This window comes from Leptodactylus fuscus, chromosome 1 (assembly GCF_031893055.1).
Source record: "Leptodactylus fuscus isolate aLepFus1 chromosome 1, aLepFus1.hap2, whole genome shotgun sequence".
Taxonomy (NCBI): domain Eukaryota; kingdom Metazoa; phylum Chordata; class Amphibia; order Anura; family Leptodactylidae; genus Leptodactylus; species Leptodactylus fuscus.
In genome coordinates this window covers 257,293,733-257,300,359 of record NC_134265.1, presented here as the reverse complement: position 1 = coordinate 257,300,359, position 6,627 = coordinate 257,293,733, and positions in this window count along the sequence as shown.

Below are 6,627 nucleotides of genomic sequence, written 5' to 3'. Positions count from 1 at the left end.
CATGTGATCATAATCTGCTGTATGGGAACATGGTAGGGCTCAAAATGGGAAGAGTGCGTTTTGGATTGGGAGGGCAGATTTTGCTGGAATAGTTTTCAGGTGCCATGTCACATTTGCAGAGCCCCCTAAAGAACCAATACAATGGAAACCCCCCAAAAGTGACTCCATTTTAGAAACTACACCTCTTAAGGAATTTATCAAGGGGTATTATCATTTTGAGCCTAAGAGTGCTTCCCAAAAATTAATGTACAGTGTGGAAATTTAAATTTTGAAAGAAATATGCCATTTCGGTGCCCAATGCATTGCACCCACTTTGTGCTGTCAGAGACCTGCACTCCTAAAACTATTAAGGGGCCATCCCGGGTAGAAAGAAGTTATATACACTCACCGGCCACTTTATTAGGTTCACCATGCTAGTAACGGGTTGGACCCCCTTTTGCCTTCAGAACTGCCTCAATTCTTCGTGGCATAGATTCAACAAGGTGCTGGAAGCATTCCTCCGAGATTTTGGTCCATATTGACCTGATGGCATCACACAGTTGCCGCAGATTTGTCGGCTGCACATCCATGATGCGAATCTCCCGTTCCACCACATCCCAAAGATGCTCTATTGGATTGAGATCTGGTGACTGTGGAGGCCATTGGAGTACAGTGAACTCATTGTCATGTTCAAGAAACCAGTCTGAGATGATTCCAGCTTTATGACATGGCGCATTATCCTGCTGAAAGTAGCCATCAGATGTTGGGTACATTGTGGTCATAAAGGGATGGACATGGTCAGCAACAATACTCAGGTAGGCTTTGGCGTTGCAACGATGCTCAATTGGTACCAAGGGGCCCAAAGAGTGCCAAGAAAATATTCCCCACACCATGACACCACCACCACCAGCCTGAACCGTTGATACAAGGCAGGATGGATCCATGCTTTCATGTTGTTGACGCCAAATTCTGACCCTACCATCCGAATGTCGCAGCAGAAATCGAGACTCATCAGACCAGGCAACGTTTTTCCAATCTTCAATTGTCCAATTTCGATGAGCTTGTGCAAATTGTAGCCTCAGTTTCCTGTTCTTAGCTGAAAGGAGTGGCACCCGGTGTGGTCTTCTGCTGCTGTAGCCCATCTGCCTCAAAGTTCGACGTACTGTGCGTTCAGAGATGCTCTTCTGGCTACCTTGGTTGTAACGGGTGGCTATTTGAGTCACTGTTGCCTTTCTATCAGCTCGAACCAGTCTGGCCATTCTCCTCTGACCTTTGGCATCAACAACGCATTTCCGCCCACAGAACTGCCGCTCACTGGATGTTTTTTCTTTTTCGGACCATCCTCTGTAAACCCTAGAGATGGTTGTGCGTGAAAATCCCAGTAGATCAGCAGTTTCTGAAATACTCAGACCAGCCCTTCTGGCACCAACAACCATGCCACGTTCAAAGGCACTCAAATCACCTTTCTTCCCCATACTGATGCTCGGTTTGAACTGCAAGAGATTGTCTTGACCATGTCTACATGCCTAAATGCACTGAGTTGCCGCCATGTGATTGGCTGATTAGAAATTAAGTGTTAACAAGCAGTTGGACAGGTGTACCTAATAAAATGGCCGGTGAGTGTATGTGGGTGTACACTACCGCAGGGCTCAGAAAGCAAGGAGCAGTGGGCTTTTTAGCTTTTGGTGTACAGATTTGGAGGGGTTTCCTGACGCCATGTTGTTTTTGCAGAGCCCTGGAGGTGCCAGTAATTTGGAATTCCCCAACAAGTGAACCTATTTTGTAGGGGAAATTTTAGAGTCTCTACAAATGTGACATGGTGTCCAAAAACCAGCAATCTAAATCAGCTGTCCAAAAGCACATATCACTCCTTCCGTTCTGTGCCCTGCTGTGTGCCCAAGGGGCAGTTTATGCCCACATGTATGAGACTGGTGTACCCAAGATAATGTACTTAATGCCATATGTGGGTAGAAATGGCTGTTTGGGCACAGAAGGGAAGGAGCGCTATTTTGTTTTTTGGATCGCAGATTCAGTCGTTTGGTATCTGGTTACCCATGTCATGTTTGCAGAGCCTCTAAAGTACCAGTAAAGTGTAATTCCTTAGAGAATAACCCCATTTTAAAAACTGCACCCCTCAAAGAACTTATTAGGGGGTGTATCGGGCAATAGTATCCTAAACGTGACTGCACAGCAGATGGTGAATAGTAGATATGTAAGCTGTGCGGAGTACATTAGGAACACCAAATTTCCTACTATATCCCCAGTAGCTACTACAGTCCTATGAAAAAGTTTGGGCACCCCTATTAATCTTAATCATTTTTAGTTCTAAATATTTTGGTGTTTGCAACAGCCATTTCAGTTTGATATATCTAATAACTGATGGACACAGTAATATTTCAGGATTGAAATGAGGTTTATTGTACTAACAGAAAATGCGCAATATGCATTAAACCAAAATTTGACCGGTGCAAAAGTATGGGCACCCTTATCATTTTATTGATTTGAATACTCCTAACTACTTTTTACTGACTTACTGAAGCACAAAATTGGTTTTGTAACCTCAGTGAGCTTTGAACTTCATAGCCAGGTGTATCCAATCATGAGAAAAGGTATTTAAGGTGGCCAATTGCAAGTTGTTCTACTATTTGAATCTCCTCTGAAGAGTGGCATCATAGGCTACTCAAAACAACTCTCAAATGATCTGAAAACAAAGATTGTTCAACATAGTTGTTCAGCGGAAGGATACAAAAAGCTGTCTCAGAGATTTAACCTGTCAGTTTCCACTGTGAGGAACATAGTAAGGAAATGGAAGACCACAGGGACAGTTCTTGTTAAGCCCAGAAGTGGCAGGCCAAGAAAAACATCAGAAAGGCAGAGAAGAAGAATGGTGAGAACAGTCAAGGACAATCCACAGACCACCTCCAAAGAGCTGCAGCATCATCTTGCTGCAGATGGTGTCACTGTGCATCGGTCAACTATACAGCGCACTTTGCACAAATAGAAGCTGTATGGGAGAGTGATGAGAAAGAAGCCGTTTCTGCACGTACGCCACAAATAGAGTTGCCTGAGGTATGAAAAAGCACATTTGGACAAGGCAGCTTCATTTTGGAAACAAAAATTGAGTTGTTTGGTTATAAAAAAAGGCGTTATGCATGGCGTCCAAAAAGAAACAGCATTCCAAGAAAAACACATGCTACCCACTGTAAAATTTGGTGGAGGTTCCATCATGCTTTGGGGCTGTGTGGCCAATGCCGGCATCGGGAATCTTGTTAAAGTTGAGGGTCGCATGGATTCCACTCAGTATCAGCAGATTCTTGAGAATAATGTTCAAGAATCAGTGACGAAGTTGAAGTTACGCCGGGGATGGATATTTCAGCAAGACAATGATCCAAAACACCGCTCCAAATCCTCAGGCATTCATGCAGAGGAACCATTACAATGTTCTGGAATGGCCATCCCAGTCCCCAGACCTGAATATCATTGAACATCTGTGGGATGATTTGAAGCGGGCTGTCCATGCTCGGCGACCATCTAACTTAACTGAACTTGAATTGTTTGTCCAAAATACCTTTATCCAGGATCCAGGAACTGATTAAAAGCTACAGGAAGCGACTAGAGGCTGTTATCTTTGCAAAAGGAGGATCTACTAAATATTAATGTCACTTTTCTGTTGAGGTGCCCATACTTTTGCACCGGTCAAATTTTGGTTTAATGCATATTGCGCATTTTCTGTAAGTACAATAAACCTCATTTCAATCCTGAAATATTACTGTGTCCATCAGTTATTAGATATATCAAACTGAAATGGCTGTTGCAAATACCAAAATATTTAGAACTAAAAATGATTAAGATTAATAGGGGTGCCCAAACTTTTTCATAGGACTGTATGTTTGGGGGGGGGGGGGGGTTGTCATTTAGGGGGGCAGTTCTGGTTTATTTTCCCTCGTAAGCTCTAAATCTGGTTTGTACCCCAATGTTCACTCACACAGCTTATACATTCCCCTCCTGCGGTAGCCAGTTGTGTTCTTATGATTTGGTGATGTTTTTTTTGTCTTCACAATGCCGCCCCTGCTACCTCTTGTGTCACCCCCTCTACCTCATAGATTGTAAGCTCTTGTGAGCAGGGCCTTCAGTCCCATTGTGTGAAACGACTGTCTTTGTAATGTATCTTTCTGTCTGTATTTGAACCCTACAAATTGTACAGCGCTGCGGAATATGTTGGCGCTATATAAATATAATTTATTATTTATTATTATTATAATTTTTATTTTTCTGGTGATGCGGCCGCATGAGGGCTTGATGTTTGCGGTATGAGATGTATTTTGTTATAACATTTTTGGGTGTTTTTAACATATTGACTAACTTTTATTAACTCTTTCTTGGTGAATTAAAAAAAAATCCCTATCAATTCTGGTATTGTGTTTTGCCTTTAAAATTTTTTTCTGCAAGACGTATAGCATAAGTAACGTGACCTTTATTCTGCGGGTCGATACAATTACGGCAATACCTCATTTATATTGTTTTTTATGTGTTACAGGTTTTGCAGAACAAAAAATCCATTTGGGGACATAAATCAATTACTTTTGCATCACCAACTTCTGAGAGGTGTAACATTTTTATTTTTCGGTTGACAGAATTGGTTTATGGCTTATTTTTTGCGGGACAACCTGTGCTTTGTATTGGTGCTGTTTTGGGGTACATGTGACTTTTTGATCACTTTTTATGGCATATTTTGTAAGGTGAGATGGCGAAAAAACATTACTTTTGCCGGGTTTTTTGCATTTTTTTTTCTTTCCAGTATTCACTGTGTAGGTTAAATATTGTTTCAGTTTTATTGTACAGGTTGTGACGGACGCGTTGATACCAAATATGTATTGTTTTTATTAATATTTTGGTTTATTTTAATATCATTAATCCTACTAATATTGTAAGTGTGAAAGTTTGTGTGTTTGGATGTTTGTGAGTTTGGATGTTTGTTCCTCAATCACGCTAAAACGCCTGGACGGATTTGCGTGCAATTTTCCACAAACATAGTTTTCCCTTAGGATTGAGTCACAGGCTACTTTTGGTGCCACTAAACAACATGGCTTCCTAGCAGGAGACTCACAAAAGCAGGACTCCTAGCCCCAGCTATAGACTCACTCCTAGCCCCAGCTATAGACTCACACACACTGCCTGGCATTTCCTGCCTCAACCTGCCTGCACACTCCTTACTGTCACCTCAGGAGTAGCCCTCACTCTACTCACTCACATTTACATATAGCTTTCCACTATATAACAGATCACATTGTCTGTATCACTACATACACAATACAACACATCACATTGTCTGTATCACTACATACACAATACAACACATCACATTGTCTGTATCACTACATACACAATACAACACATCACATTGTCTGTATCACTACATACACAATACATCACATTGTCTGCATCACTACATACAAAATACAACACATCACATTGTCTGTATCACAACATACACAATACAACACATCACATTGTCTGTATCACTACATACACAATACAACACATCACATTGTCTGTATCACAACATACACAATACAACACATCACATTGTCTGTATCACTACATACATAATACAACACATCACATTGTCTGTACCACGACATACACAATACAACACATCACATTGTCTGTATCACGACATACACAATACAACACATCACATTGTATCACAACATACACAATACAACACATCACATTGTCTGTATCACTACATACACAATACAACACATCACATTGTCTGTACCACGACATACACAATACAACACATCACATTGTCTGTATCACGACATACACAATACAACACATCACATTGTCTGTACCACGACATACACAATACAACACATCACATTGTCTGTATCACGACATACACAATGCAACACATCACATTGTCTGTACCACGACATACACAATATAACACATCACATTGTCTGTATCACTACATACACAATATAACACATCACATTTGCTATCCCACCAAACTTTTTAAAGCACTTTTACAGTTTCACACGTCTGTGTCCGCCCAATTCTCAAATCACCGCAGACGAAGTCGCGGGTAAAGGCTAGTTTTATATAAGAAAAGGGAATTTGGGGGGTTTTATAACTATATAAAATTTTTTAACACTTTATTTATTTTTTTATTTACATTTTTTATTTGTCCTATAAGGACACTAGAACCAGCGATCAGAGAGGATCGCTGCCTCTATGCTATAGACTTGCAATACAGTGTATTGCAGTCTATGGAGGAAGCCAGTCGATACAGACGCATCGGCTGGCTTCCTCAATACCTGGCAGGATCAACCAGGTACTGGGGGCTCTTAGCAGCCTGGGGTCACTCGTCAAACCTCAGGCTGCAGAAGATACTTATGGGCACCCCCCATCTCGCCGCGGGGGGGTGCCCAGGGGGCACTTTTAATCTTTCGTAAGCCCCGAGCAGAGTATATCGGGCACAGTGTTAGCTATCAGATATAGCTAACACTTACTCCCGATGCCGCCCGCAGGATCATCTAACCTGTGGGCGGCATCTCATGTCAGGGAAAGTTTGTTACGCCAACAAACTTTCCCTGACATGGCTGCTACATGATCGGGACCTGAATCTATCAGGTTCTGATC